This window comes from Colletes latitarsis, unplaced genomic scaffold (assembly GCF_051014445.1).
Source record: "Colletes latitarsis isolate SP2378_abdomen unplaced genomic scaffold, iyColLati1 scaffold0002, whole genome shotgun sequence".
NCBI classification, from domain to species: domain Eukaryota; kingdom Metazoa; phylum Arthropoda; class Insecta; order Hymenoptera; family Colletidae; genus Colletes; species Colletes latitarsis.
This window is the reverse complement of record NW_027488365.1, coordinates 9508671-9525466: the sequence shown is the minus strand read 5'-3', so window position 1 is coordinate 9525466 and position 16796 is coordinate 9508671.

Sequence of the window (16796 nt, the reverse complement as noted above, 5' to 3'; positions counted from 1 at the left end):
AGTATGTGAAGTGTGCGAAAGTATGAGTCTGATGAGGGCAAATCCTAGACCTATCCCAGACCTAACATGCGTTATCCTCTAAAATATTTATCAAGTCCAGGTTTAATTGACTGTTTCAGTGTGGTACCACATTGCTACGTGATCCAAACCAGAAAAAACCCAGGATCAGTTCAACAAGTAAGTGAAAAACGCGAAAGTATGAGCCTGATGAGGGCAAATCCCAGACCTATCCCAGACCTAACTTGCGTTATGCTCTAAAATATTGATCGAAACCTGGTTTAATCGACTGTTTCTGTGTGGTACCACATTACTGTGTGATCCAAACCAGAAAATAACCCAGGATCTGTTCAACGTGTATGTGAAGTGTGCGAAAGTATGAGTCTGATGAGGGCAAATCCTGGACCTATCCCAGACCTAACATGCGTTATCCTCTAAAATATTTATCAAGACCAGGTTTAATTGACTGTTTCAGCGTGGTACCACGTTACTACGTGATACAATCCAGAAATAGCCCAGGATCTAGCCATGAAGTATGAGAAATATGCGAAAGTATGAGCCTGATGAGGGCAAATTCTAGACCTGACCCAGACCTAACATGCGTTTTCCTCTAAAATATTTATCAAGACCTGCTTTAATTGAATGTTTCAGTGTGGTACCACATTACTACGTGATCTAATCCAGAAATAGCCCAGGATCTAGCCATGAAGTCTGAGAAATATGCGAAAGTATGAGCCTGACGAGGGCAAATCCTAGACCTAACCCAGACCTAACATGCGTTATCCTCTAAAATATTGATCCAAACCAGGTTTAGTGGACTGTTTCAGTGTGGTACCACTTTACTACGTGATCCAAAGCAGAAAAAACCCCCGATCACGTCAACATGTATGATAAAACTGCGAAAGTATGACCCTGATGAGGGCACATCCCAGGCCTAACCTAGACCTAACATGCGTTATCCTCAAAAATATTGATCGAAACCTGATTTAATCGACTGTTTCAGTGTGGTACCACATTACTATGTGATCCAAACCAGAAGATAACCCAGCATCTGTTCAACGAGTATGTGAAGTGTGCGAAAGTATGAGTCTGATGAGGGCAAATCCCAGACCTATCCCAAACCTAACATGCGTTATCCTCTAAAATATTGATCGAAACCAGGTTTAATTGACTGTTTCAGCGTGGTACCACATTACTACGTGATACAATCCAGAAACAGCCCAGGATGTAGCCATGAAGTATGAGAAATATGCGAAAGTATGAGCCTGATGAGGGCACATTCTGGACCTGACCCAGACCTAACATGTGTTTTCCTCTAAAATATTTATCAAGACCTGCTTTAATTGAACGTTTCAGTGTGGTACCACTTTACTACGTGATCCAAAGCAGAAAAAACCCCCGATCACGTCAACATGTATGATAAAACTGCGAAAGTATGACCCTGATGAGGGCACATCCCAGGCCTAACCTAGACCTAACATGCGTTATCCTCAAAAATATTGATCGAAACCTGATTTAATCGACTGTTTCAGTGTGGTACCACATTACTATGTGATCCAAACCAGAAGATAACCCAGCATCTGTTCAACGAGTATGTGAAGTGTGCGAAAGTATGAGTCTGATGAGGGCAAATCCCAGACCTATCCCAGACCTAACATGCGTTATCCTCTAAAATATTTATCATGACCAGGTTTAATTGATTGTTTCAGTGTGGTCCCACATTACTTCGTGATCCAAACCAGAAAAAACCCAGGATCCGTTCAACAAGTATGTGAAGAATGCGAAAGTATGAGTCTGATGAGGGCTAATCCCAGACCTATCCCAGACCTAACTTGCGTTATCCTCTAAAATAATGATCGAAACCAGGTTTAATTGACAGTTTTAGTTGTGGTACCACTTTACTACGTGATCCAAAGCAGAAAAAACCCTCGATCAGGTCAACATGCATGTTAAAACTGCGAAAGTATGACCCTGATGAGGTCAAATCCCAGACCTATCCCAGACCTGACATGCGTTATCCTCTAAAATATTTATCAAGACCAGGTTTAATTGATTGTTTCGGTGTGGTCCCACATTACTACGTGATCCAAACCAGAAAAAACCCAGGATCCGTTCAACAAGTATGTGAAGAATGCGAAAGTATGAGTCTGATGAGTGAAAACCCCAGACCTAACCTAGACCTAACATGCGTTATCCTCAAAAATATTGATCGAAACCTGGTTTAATCGACTGTTTCAGTGTGGTACCACATTACTATGTGATCCAAACCAGAAATTAACCCAGGAGCTGTTCAACGAGTATGTGAAGTGTGCGAAAGTATGAGTCTGATGAGGGCAAATCCTAGGCCTATCCCAGACCTAACATGCGTTATCCTCTAAAATATTTATCAAGTCCAGGTTTAATTGACTGTTTCAGTGTGGTACCACATTGCTACGTGATACAAACCAGAAAAAACCCAGGATCAGTTCAACAAGTAAGTGAAAAACGCGAAAGTATGAGCCTGATGAGGGCAAATCCCAGACCTATCCCAGACCTAACTTGCGTTATGCTCTAAAATATTGATCGAAACCTGGTTTAATCGACTGTTTCTGTGTGGTACCACATTACTGTGTGATCCAAACCAGAAAATAACCCAGGATCTGTTCAACGTGTATGTGAAGTGTGCGAAAGTATGAGTCTGATGAGGGCAAATCCTAGACCTATCCCAGACCTAACATGCGTTATCCTCTAAAATATTTATCAAGACCAGGTTTAATTGACTGTTTCAGCGTGGTACCACGTTACTACGTGATACAATCCAGAAAAAACCCAGGATCCGTTCAACAAGTATGTGAAGAATGCGAAAGTATGAGTCTGATGAGTGAAAATCCCAGGGCTAACCTAGACCTAACATGCGTTATCCTCTAAAATATTGATCCAAACCAGGTTTAATGGACTGCTTCAGTGTGGTACCACTTTACTACGTGATCCAAAGCAGAAAAAACACTCGATCAGGTGAACATGTATGTTAGAACTGCGAAGGTATGACCCTGATGAGGGCAAATCCCAGACCTATCCCAGACCTAACTTGCGTTGTCCTCTAAGATATAGATGGAAACCAGGTTTAATTGCCTGTTTCAGTGTTGTACTTCATTACTACGTGATGCAATCCTGAAAAAGCCCAGGATCTAGCCATCAAGTACGGGAAATATGCGAAAGAATGAGCCTGATGAGAGCAAATCCCAGACTTAACCTAAACCTAACATGAATTATTCTCTAAAATATTGATCGAAACCAGGTTTAATTGACTATTTCAGTGTGGTCCCACATTACTACGTGATCCAAACCAGAAAAAACCCAGGATCCGTACAACAAGTATGTGAAGAATGCGAAAGTATGAGTCTGATGAGTGAAAATCCCAGGGCTAACCTAGACCTAACATGCGTTATCCTCTAAAATATTGATCCAAACCAGGTTTAATGGACTGCTTCAGTGTGGTACCACTTTACTACGTGATCCAAAGCAGAAAAAACACTCGATCAGGTGAACATGTATGTTAGAACTGCGAAGGTATGACCCTGATGAGGGCAAATCCCAGACCTATCCCAGACCTAACTTGCGTTGTCCTCTAAGATATAGATGGAAACCAGGTTTAATTGCCTGTTTCAGTGTTGTACTTCATTACTACGTGATGCAATCCTGAAAAAGCCCAGGATCTAGCCATCAAGTACGGGAAATATGCGAAAGAATGAGCCTGATGAGAGCAAATCCCAGACCTAACCTAGACCTAACATGAATTATTCTCTAAAATATTGACCGAAACCAGGTTTAATTGACTGTTTCAGTGTGGTCCCACATTACTACGTGATCCAAACCAGAAAAAACCCAGGATCCGTTCAACAAGTACGTGAAGAATGTGAAAGTATGAGTCTGATGAGTGAAAATCCCGGGCCTAACCTAGATCTAACATGAATTATTCTCTAAAATATTGATCGAAACCTGGTTTAATCTACTGTTTCAGTGTGGTACCACATTACTATGTGATCCAAACCAGAAAATAACCCAGGATCTGTTCAACGAGTATGGGAAGTGTGCGAAAGTATGAGTCTGATGAGGTCAAATCCCAGACCTATCCCAGACTTAACTTGCGTTGTCCTCTAAAATATTGATCGATGCCGGGTTTAATCGACTGTTTCTGTGTGGTACCACATTACTACGTGATCCAAACCAGAAAAAACCCAGGATCAGTTCAACAAGTATGTGAAAAACGCGAAAGTATGAGCCTGATGAGGGCGAATCCCTGACCTATCCCAGACCTAACTTGCGTTATCCTCTGAAATATTGATCGAATCCAGATTTAATTGACTGTTTCAGTGTGGTACCACTTTACTACGTGATCCAAAGCATTAAGAACCCTCGATCAGGTCAACATGTTTGTATAAACTGCGAAAGTATGACCCTGATGAGGGCAAATCCCAGGCCTTACCTAGACCTAACATACGTTGTCCTCTAAAATATTGATGGAAACTAGGTTTAATTGACTGTTTCAGTGTTGTACTTCATTACTACGCGATGCGATCCAGAAAAAGCCCAGGATCTAGCCATCAAGTATGAGAAATATGCGAAAGAATGAGCCTGATGAGAGCAAATCCCAGACCTAACCTAGACATAACATGAATTATTCTCTAAAATATTGATCAAAACCAGGTTTAATTGACTGTTTCAGTGTGGTACCACATTACTACGTGATCCAATCCAGAAATAGCCCAGGATCTAGCCATGAAGTATGAGAAATATGCGAAAGTATGAGCCTGATGAGGGCAAATTCTAGACCTGACCCAGACCTAACATGCGTTATCCTCTAAAATATTTATCATGACCAGGTTTAATTGATTGTTTCAGTGTGGTCCCACATTACTACGTGATCCAAACCAGAAAAAACCTAGGATCCGTTCAACAAGTATGTGAAGAATGCGAAAGTATGAGCCTGACGAGGGCAAATCCCAGACCTATCCCAGACCTAACTTGCGTTATGCTCTAAAATATTGATCGAAACCTGGTTTAATCGACTGTTTCTGTGTGGTACCACATTACTGTGTGATCCAAACCAGAAAATAACCCAGGATCTGTTCAACGTGTATGTGAAGTGTGCGAAAGTATGAGTCTGATGAGGGCAAATCCTAGACCTATCCCAGACCTAACATGCGTTATCCTCTAAAATATTTATCAAGACCAGGTTTAATTGACTGTTTCAGCGTGGTACCACGTTACTACGTGATACAATCCAGAAATAGCCCAGGATCTAGCCATGAAGTATGAGAAATATGCGAAAGTATGAGCCTGATGAGGGCAAATTCTAGACCTGACCCAGACCTAACATGCGTTTTCCTCTAAAATATTTATCAAGACCTGCTTTAATTGAATCTTTCAGTGTGGTACCACATTACTACGTGATCTAATCCAGAAATAGCCCAGGATCTAGCCATGAAGTCTGAGAAATATGCGAAAGTATGAGCCTGACGAGGGCAAATCCTAGACCTAACCCAGACCTAACATGCGTTATCCTCTAAAATATTGATCCAAACCAGGTTTAGTGGACTGTTTCAGTGTGGTACCACTTTACTACGTGATCCAAAGCAGAAAAAACCCCCGATCACGTCAACATGTATGATAAAACTGCGAAAGTATGACCCTGATGAGGGCACATCCCAGGCCTAACCTAGACCTAACATGCGTTATCCTCAAAAATATTGATCGAAACCTGATTTAATCGACTGTTTCAGTGTGGTACCACATTACTATGTGATCCAAACCAGAAGATAACCCAGCATCTGTTCAACGAGTATGTGAAGTGTGCGAAAGTATGAGTCTGATGAGGGCAAATCCCAGACCTATCCCAGACCTAACATGCGTTATCCTCTAAAATATTTATCATGACCAGGTTTAATTGATTGTTTCAGTGTGGTCCCACATTACTTCGTGATCCAAACCAGAAAAAACCCAGGATCCGTTCAACAAGTATGTGAAGAATGCGAAAGTATGAGTCTGATGAGGGCTAATCCCAGACCTATCCCAGACCTAACTTGCGTTATCCTCTAAAATAATGATCGAAACCAGGTTTAATTGACTGTTTTAGTTGTGCTACCACTTTACTACCTGATCCAAAGCAGAAAAAACCCTCGATCAGGTCAACATGCATGTTAAAACTGCGAAAGTATGACCCTGATGAGGTCAAATCCCAGACCTATCCCAGACCTGACATGCGTTATCCTCTAAAATATTTATCAAGACCAGGTTTAATTGATTGTTTCGGTGTGGTCCCACATTACTACGTGATCCAAACCAGAAAAAACCCAGGATCCGTTCAACAAGTATGTGAAGAATGCGAAAGTATGAGTCTGATGAGTGAAAACCCCAGACCTAACCTAGACCTAACATGCGTTATCCTCTAAAATATTGATCCAAACCAGGTTTAATCGACTGTTTCAGTGTGGTACCACTTTACTACGTGATCCAAAGCAGAAAAAACACTCGATCAGGTCAACATGTATGTTAGAACTGCGAAAGTATGACCCTGATGAGGGCAAATCCCAGACCTATCCCAGACCTAACTTGCGTTGTCCTCTAAGATATAGATGGAAACCCGGTTTAATTGATTGTTTCAGTGTGGAACCACATTACTACGTGATCCAATCCAGAAATAGCCCAGGATCTAGCCATGAAGTATGAGAAATATGCGAAAGTATGAGCCTGACGAGGGCAAATCCTAGACCTAACCCAGACCTAACATGCGCTATCCTTTAAAATATTTATCATGACCAGGCTTAATTGATTGTTTCATTGTGGTACCACTTTACTACGTGATCCAAAGCAGAAAAAACACTCGATCTGGTCAACATGTATGTTAGAACTGCGAAAGTATGACCCTGATGAGGGCAAATCCCAGACATATCCCAGACCTAACCTGCGTTGTCCTCTAAGATATTGATGGAAACCAGGTTTAATTGTCTGTTTCAGTGTTGTACTTCATGACTACGTGATGCGATCCAGAAAAAGCCCAGGATCTAGCCATCAAGTATGAGAAATATGCGAAAGAATGAGCCTGATGAGAGCAAATCCCAGACCTAACCTAGACATAACATGAATTATTCTCTAAAATATTGATGAAAACCAGGTTTAATTGGCTGTTTCAGTGTGGTACCACATTACTACGTGATCCAATCCAGAAATAGCCCAGGATCTAGCCATGAAGTATGAGAAATATGCGAAAGTATGAGCCTGACGAGGGCAAATCCTAGACCTAACCCAGACCTAACATGCGTTATCCTCTAAAATATTTATCATGACCAGGTTTAATTGATTGTTTCAGTGTGGTCCCACATTACTACGTGATCCAAACCAGAAAAAACCCAGGATCCGTTCAACAAGTATGTGAAGAATGCGAAAGTATGAGTCTGATGAGGGCTAATCCCAGACCTAACCTAGACCTAACATGCGTTATCCTCAAAAATATTGATCGAAACCTGGTTTAATCGACTGTTTCAGTGTGGTACCACATTACTATGTGATCCAAACCAGAAAATAACCCAGGATCTGTTCAACGAGTATGTGAAGTGTGCGAAAGTATGAGTCTGATGAGGGCAAATCCTAGACCTATCCCAGACCTAACATGCGTTATCCTCTAAAATATTTATCAAGTCCAGGTTTAATTGACTGTTTCAGTGTGGTACCACATTGCTACGTGATCCAAACCAGAAAAAACCCAGGATCAGTTCAACAAGTAAGTGAAAAACGCGAAAGTATGAGCCTGATGAGGGCAAATCCCAGACCTATCCCAGACCTAACTTGCGTTATGCTCTAAAATATTGATCGAAACCTGGTTTAATCGACTGTTTCTGTGTGGTACCACATTACTGTGTGATCCAAACCAGAAAATAACCCAGGATCTGTTCAACGTGTATGTGAAGTGTGCGAAAGTATGAGTCTGATGAGGGCAAATCCTGGACCTATCCCAGACCTAACATGCGTTATCCTCTAAAATATTTATCAAGACCAGGTTTAATTGACTGTTTCAGCGTGGTACCACGTTACTACGTGATACAATCCAGAAATAGCCCAGGATCTAGCCATGAAGTATGAGAAATATGCGAAAGTATGAGCCTGATGAGGGCAAATTCTAGACCTGACCCAGACCTAACATGCGTTTTCCTCTAAAATATTTATCAAGACCTGCTTTAATTGAATGTTTCAGTGTGGTACCACATTACTACGTGATCTAATCCAGAAATAGCCCAGGATCTAGCCATGAAGTCTGAGAAATATGCGAAAGTATGAGCCTGACGAGGGCAAATCCTAGACCTAACCCAGACCTAACATGCGTTATCCTCTAAAATATTGATCCAAACCAGGTTTAGTGGACTGTTTCAGTGTGGTACCACTTTACTACGTGATCCAAAGCAGAAAAAACCCCCGATCACGTCAACATGTATGATAAAACTGCGAAAGTATGACCCTGATGAGGGCACATCCCAGGCCTAACCTAGACCTAACATGCGTTATCCTCAAAAATATTGATCGAAACCTGATTTAATCGACTGTTTCAGTGTGGTACCACATTACTATGTGATCCAAACCAGAAGATAACCCAGCATCTGTTCAACGAGTATGTGAAGTGTGCGAAAGTATGAGTCTGATGAGGGCAAATCCCAGACCTATCCCAAACCTAACATGCGTTATCCTCTAAAATATTGATCGAAACCAGGTTTAATTGACTGTTTCAGCGTGGTACCACATTACTACGTGATACAATCCAGAAACAGCCCAGGATGTAGCCATGAAGTATGAGAAATATGCGAAAGTATGAGCCTGATGAGGGCACATTCTGGACCTGACCCAGACCTAACATGTGTTTTCCTCTAAAATATTTATCAAGACCTGCTTTAATTGAACGTTTCAGTGTGGTACCACTTTACTACGTGATCCAAAGCAGAAAAAACCCCCGATCACGTCAACATGTATGATAAAACTGCGAAAGTATGACCCTGATGAGGGCACATCCCAGGCCTAACCTAGACCTAACATGCGTTATCCTCAAAAATATTGATCGAAACCTGATTTAATCGACTGTTTCAGTGTGGTACCACATTACTATGTGATCCAAACCAGAAGATAACCCAGCATCTGTTCAACGAGTATGTGAAGTGTGCGAAAGTATGAGTCTGATGAGGGCAAATCCCAGACCTATCCCAGACCTAACATGCGTTATCCTCTAAAATATTTATCATGACCAGGTTTAATTGATTGTTTCAGTGTGGTCCCACATTACTTCGTGATCCAAACCAGAAAAAACCCAGGATCCGTTCAACAAGTATGTGAAGAATGCGAAAGTATGAGTCTGATGAGGGCTAATCCCAGACCTATCCCAGACCTAACTTGCGTTATCCTCTAAAATAATGATCGAAACCAGGTTTAATTGACAGTTTTAGTTGTGGTACCACTTTACTACGTGATCCAAAGCAGAAAAAACCCTCGATCAGGTCAACATGCATGTTAAAACTGCGAAAGTATGACCCTGATGAGGTCAAATCCCAGACCTATCCCAGACCTGACATGCGTTATCCTCTAAAATATTTATCAAGACCAGGTTTAATTGATTGTTTCGGTGTGGTCCCACATTACTACGTGATCCAAACCAGAAAAAACCCAGGATCCGTTCAACAAGTATGTGAAGAATGCGAAAGTATGAGTCTGATGAGTGAAAACCCCAGACCTAACCTAGACCTAACATGCGTTATCCTCAAAAATATTGATCGAAACCTGGTTTAATCGACTGTTTCAGTGTGGTACCACATTACTATGTGATCCAAACCAGAAATTAACCCAGGAGCTGTTCAACGAGTATGTGAAGTGTGCGAAAGTATGAGTCTGATGAGGGCAAATCCTAGGCCTATCCCAGACCTAACATGCGTTATCCTCTAAAATATTTATCAAGTCCAGGTTTAATTGACTGTTTCAGTGTGGTACCACATTGCTACGTGATACAAACCAGAAAAAACCCAGGATCAGTTCAACAAGTAAGTGAAAAACGCGAAAGTATGAGCCTGATGAGGGCAAATCCCAGACCTATCCCAGACCTAACTTGCGTTATGCTCTAAAATATTGATCGAAACCTGGTTTAATCGACTGTTTCTGTGTGGTACCACATTACTGTGTGATCCAAACCAGAAAATAACCCAGGATCTGTTCAACGTGTATGTGAAGTGTGCGAAAGTATGAGTCTGATGAGGGCAAATCCTAGACCTATCCCAGACCTAACATGCGTTATCCTCTAAAATATTTATCAAGACCAGGTTTAATTGACTGTTTCAGCGTGGTACCACGTTACTACGTGATACAATCCAGAAAAAACCCAGGATCCGTTCAACAAGTATGTGAAGAATGCGAAAGTATGAGTCTGATGAGTGAAAATCCCAGGGCTAACCTAGACCTAACATGCGTTATCCTCTAAAATATTGATCCAAACCAGGTTTAATGGACTGCTTCAGTGTGGTACCACTTTACTACGTGATCCAAAGCAGAAAAAACACTCGATCAGGTGAACATGTATGTTAGAACTGCGAAGGTATGACCCTGATGAGGGCAAATCCCAGACCTATCCCAGACCTAACTTGCGTTGTCCTCTAAGATATAGATGGAAACCAGGTTTAATTGCCTGTTTCAGTGTTGTACTTCATTACTACGTGATGCAATCCTGAAAAAGCCCAGGATCTAGCCATCAAGTACGGGAAATATGCGAAAGAATGAGCCTGATGAGAGCAAATCCCAGACTTAACCTAAACCTAACATGAATTATTCTCTAAAATATTGATCGAAACCAGGTTTAATTGACTATTTCAGTGTGGTCCCACATTACTACGTGATCCAAACCAGAAAAAACCCAGGATCCGTACAACAAGTATGTGAAGAATGCGAAAGTATGAGTCTGATGAGTGAAAATCCCAGGGCTAACCTAGACCTAACATGCGTTATCCTCTAAAATATTGATCCAAACCAGGTTTAATGGACTGCTTCAGTGTGGTACCACTTTACTACGTGATCCAAAGCAGAAAAAACACTCGATCAGGTGAACATGTATGTTAGAACTGCGAAGGTATGACCCTGATGAGGGCAAATCCCAGACCTATCCCAGACCTAACTTTCGTTGTCCTCTAAGATATAGATGGAAACCAGGTTTAATTGCCTGTTTCAGTGTTGTACTTCATTACTACGTGATGCAATCCTGAAAAAGCCCAGGATCTAGCCATCAAGTACGGGAAATATGCGAAAGAATGAGCCTGATGAGAGCAAATCCCAGACTTAACCTAAACCTAACATGAATTATTCTCTAAAATATTGATCGAAACCAGGTTTAATTGACTATTTCAGTGTGGTCCCACATTACTACGTGATCCAAACCAGAAAAAACCCAGGATCCGTACAACAAGTATGTGAAGAATGCGAAAGTATGAGTCTGATGAGTGAAAATCCCAGGCCTAACCTAGACCTAACATGAATTATTCTCTAAAATATTGATCGAAACCTGGTTTAATCTACTGTTTCAGTGTGGTACCACATTACTATGTGATCCAAACCAGAAAATAACCCAGGATCTGCTCAACGAGTATTGTAAGTGTGCGAAAGTATGAGTCTGATGAGGTCAAATCCCAGACCTATGCCAGACCTAACTTGCGTTGTCCTCAAAAATATTTATCCAAACCAGGTTTAATTGAATGTTTCAGTGTGGTACCACATTGCTACGTGATCCAAACCAGTAAAAACCCAGGATCCGTTCAACAAGTATGTGAAAAACGCGAAAGTATGAGCCTGATGAGGGCAAATCCCAGACCTATCCCAGACCTAACTTCCGTTGTCCTCTAAGATATTGATGGAAACCAGGGTTAATTGAATGTTTCAGTGTGGTACCACATTGCTACGTGATCCAAACCAGTAAAAACCCAGGATCCGTTCAACAAGTATGTGGAGAATGCGAAAGTATGAGTTTGATGAGGGCAAATCCCAGACCTATCCCAGACCTAACTTGCGTTATCCTCTAAAATATTGATCGAAACCAGGTTTAATTGACTGTTTCAGCGTGGTACCACATTACTACGTGATACAATCCAGAAACAGCCCAGGATCTAGCCATGAAGTATGAGAAATAAGCGAAAGTATGAGCCTGATGAGGGCAAATCCTAGACCTAACCCAAACCTAACATGCGTTATCCTCTAAAATATTCATCCAAACCAGGTTTAATGGACTGCTTCAGTGTGGTACCACTTTACTACGTGATGCAAAGCAGAAAAAACCCTCGATCAGGTCAACATGTATGTTAAAACTGCGAAAGTATGATCCTGATGAGGGCAAATCCCAGGCCTATCCCAGACCTAACATGCGTTGTCCTGTAAAATATTGATGGAAACCAGGTTTAATTGACTGTTTCAGTGTGGTACCACATTACTACGTGATGCAATCCCGAAAAACTCCAGGATCTAGCCATCAAGTATGAGAAATATGCGAAAGAATGAGCCTGATGAGAGCAAATCCCAGACCTAACCTAGACCTAACATGAATTATTCTCTAAAATATTTATCAAGACCAGGTTTAATTGATTGTTTCAGTGTGGTCCCACATTACTACGTGATGCAAACCAGAAAAAACCCAGGATCCGTTCAACAAGTATGTGAAGAATGCGAAAGTATGAGTCTGATGAGTGAAAATCCCGGGCCTATCCTAGACCTAACATGCGTTATCCTCTAAAATATTGATCCAAACCAGGTTAAATGGGCTGTTTCTGTGTGGTACCACATTATTACGTGACCCAGACCAGAAAAAACCAGGGATCTGTTCAACAAGTATGTGAAGAATACGAAAGTATGAGTCTGATGAGTGAAAATCCCAGGCCTAACCTAGACCTAACATGCGTTATCCTCTAAAATATTGATCGAAACCAGGTTTAATTGACTGTTTTAGTGTGGTACCACTTTACTACGTGATCCAAAGCAGAAAAAACCCTCGATCAGGTCAACATGCATGTTAAAACTGCGAAAGTATGAGCATGATGAGGGCAAATCCCAGACCTACCCCAGACCTAACGTGCGTTATCCCAAAAATATTAATCGAAACCAGGCTTAATCGACTGTTTCAGTGTGGTACCACATTACTACGTGATCCAAACCAGAAAAAAACCCAGGATCTTCTCAACGAGTATGTGAAGTGAGCGAAAGTATGAGTCTGATGAGGGCTAATCCCAGACCTGTCCCAAACCTAACTTGCGTTATCCTCTAAAATAGTGATCGAAACCAGGTTTAATTGACTGTTTTAGTTGTGGTACCACTTTACTACGTGATCCAAAGCAGAAAAAACCCTCGATCAGGTCAACATGCATGTTAAAACTGCGAAAGTATGACCCTGATGAGGGCAAATCCCGAACCTAACCTAGACCTAACATGCGTTATCTTCTAAAATATTGAGCGAAACCAGGTTTAATGGACTGTTTCAGTGTGGTACCACACTACTTCGTGATCCGAACCAGACAAAACCCAGGATCTGTTCAACAAGTATGTGAAAAACGCGAAACTGTGAGCCTGATGAGGGCAAATCTTAGACCTAACCCAGACCTAAGATGCGTTATCCTCTAAAATATTTATCGAGACAAGGTTTCATTGAATGTTTCAGTGTGGTACCACCTTACTACGTGATCCAATCCAGAAATAGCCCAGGATCTAGGCATGAAGTATGAGAAATATGCGAAAGTAAGAGCCTGATGAGGGCAAATCCTAGACCTATCCCAGACATAACTTGCGTTCCCCTCTAAAATATTGATCGAAACCAGGTTTAATTGACTGTTTCAGCGTGGTACCACATTACTACGTGATACAATCCAGAAACAGCCCAGGATCTAGCTATGAAGTATGAGAAATATGCGAAAGTATGAGCCTGATGAGGGCAAATCCTAGACCTAACCCAGACCTAACTTGCGTTATCCTTTAAAATATTTATCAAGACCAGGTTTAATTTATTGTTTCAGTGTGGTCCCATATTACTACGGGTTCCAAACCAGAAAAAACCCAGTATCTGTTCAACATGTATGAGAAATATGCGAAAGAAAGAGCCTGATGAGAGCAAATCCCAGACCTAACCTAGACCTAACATGAATTATCCTCTAAAATATTGATGGAAACCAGGTTTAATTGACAGTTTCAGTGTTGAACTTCATTACTACTTGATGCAATCCAAAAAAAGCCCAGGATCTAGCCATCAAGTATGAGAAATATGCGAAAGAATGAGCCTGATGAGAGCAAATCCCTGACCTAACCTAGACCTAACATGAATTATTCTCTAAAATATTGATGGAAACCAGGTTTAATTGAGTGCTTCAGTGTTGTACATCATTACTACGTGATGCAATCCAAAAAAAGCCCAGGATCTAGCCATCAAGTATGAGAAATATGCGAAAGAATGAGCCTGATGCGAGCAAATCCCAGACCTAACCTAGGCCTAACATGAATTATTCTCTAAAATATTGATCGAAACCAGGTTTAATTGACTGTTTCAGTGTGGTCCCACATTACTACGTGATCCAAACCAGAAAAAACCCAGGATCCGTTCAACAAGTATGTGATGAATGCGAAAGTATGAGTCTGATTAGTGAAAATCCCCGACCTAACCTAGACCTAACATGCGTTATCCTCTAAAATATTGATCCAAACCAGGTTTAATGGACCGTTTCAGTGTGGTACCACACTACTACGTGATCCGAACCAGAAAAAACCCAGGATCTGTTCAACAAGTATGTGAAAAACGCGAAAGTATGAGCCTAACGAGGGCAAGTCCCAGACCTATCCCAGACATAACTTGCGTTTTCCTCTAAGATATTGATGGAAACCAGGTTTAATTGTCTGTTTCAGTGTTGCACTTCATTACTACGTGATGCAATCCAGAAAAAGCCCAGGATCTAGCCATCAAGTATGAGAAATATGCGAAAGAATGAGCCCGATGGGAGCAAATCCCAGACCTAACCTAGACCTAACATGAATTATTCTCTAAAATATTGATCGAAACCAGGTTTAATTGACTGTTTCAGTGTGTCCCACATTACTACGTGATCCAAACCAGAAGAAACCCAGGATCCGTTCAACAAGTATGTGAAGAATGCGAAAGTATGAGTCTGATGAGTGAAAATCCCAGGCCTAACCTAGACCTAACATGCGTTTTCCTCAAAAATATTGATCGAAACCTGGTTTAATCGACTGTTTCAGTGTGGTACCACATTACTATGCGATCCAAACCAGAAAATAACCCAGGATCTGTCAAACGAGTATGTGAAGTGTGCGAAAGTATGAGCCTGATGAGTGCAAATCCCAGACCTAACCTAGACCTAACATGAATTATTCTCTAAAATATTGATCGAAACCAGGTTTAATTGACTGTTTCTGTGTGGTACCACATTACTACGTGATCCAAACCAGAAAAAACCCAGGATCAGTTCAACAAGTATGTGAAGAATGCGAAAGTATGAATCTGATGAGTGAAAATCCCAGGGCTAACCTATACCTAACATGCGTTATCCTCTAAAATATTGATCGAAACCAGGTTTAATCGACCGTTTCAGTGTGGTACCACATTACTACGTGATCCAAACCAGAAAAAACCCAGGATCAGTTCAACAAGTATGTGAAGAATGCGAAAGTATGAGTCTGATGAGTGAAAATCCCAGGGCTAACCTAGACCTAACTTGCGTTATCCTCTAAAATATTGATCCAAACCAGGTTTAATGGACTGTTTCAGTGTGGTACCACACTACTAGGTGATCCAAACCTGAAAAGACCCAGGATCTGTTCAACAAGTATGTGAAAAACGCGAAAGTATGAGCCTGATGAGGGCAAGTCCAAGACCTATCCCAGACCTAACTTGCGTTGCCCTCTAAGATATTGATGGAAACCAGGTTTAATTGAATGTTTCAGTGTGGTACCACATTACTACGTGATGCAATCCAGAAAAAGCCCAGGATCTAGCCATCAAGTTTGAGAAATATGCGAAAGAATGAGCCTGATGAGGGCAAATCCTAGACCTAACCCAGTCCTAACATGCGTTATCCTCTAAAACATTGATCGCAAGCAGGTTTAATGGACTGTTTCAGTGTGGTACCACATTACTACGTGATCCAAAGCAAAAAAACCCTCGATCAGGTCAACATGTATGTTAAAACTGCGAAAGTATGACCCTGATGAGGGCAAATCCCAGGCCTAACCTAGACCTAACATGAATTATTCTCTAAAATATTGATCGAAACCAGGTTTAATTGACTGTTACAGTGTGGTCCCACATTACTACGTGATCCAAACCAGAAAAAACCCAGGATCCGTTCAACAAGTATGTGAAGAATGCGAAAGTATGAGCCTGATGAGTGAAAATCCCAGGCCTAACCTAGCCCTAACATGCGTTATCCTCAAAAATATTGATCGAAACCTGGTTTAATCGACTGTTTCAGTGTGGTACCACATTACTACGTGATCCAAAGCAAAAAAACCCTCGATCAGGTCAACATGTATGTTAAAACTGCGAAAGTATGACCCTGATGAGGGCAAATCCCAGGCCTAACCTAGACCTAACATGAATTATTCTCTAAAATATTGATCGAAACCAGGTTTAATTGACTGTTACAGTGTGGTCCCACATTACTACGTGATCCAAACCAGAAAAAACCCAGGATCCGTTCAACAAGTATGTGGAGAATGCGAAAGTATGAGTCTGATGAGTGAAAATCCTCGGCCTAACCTAT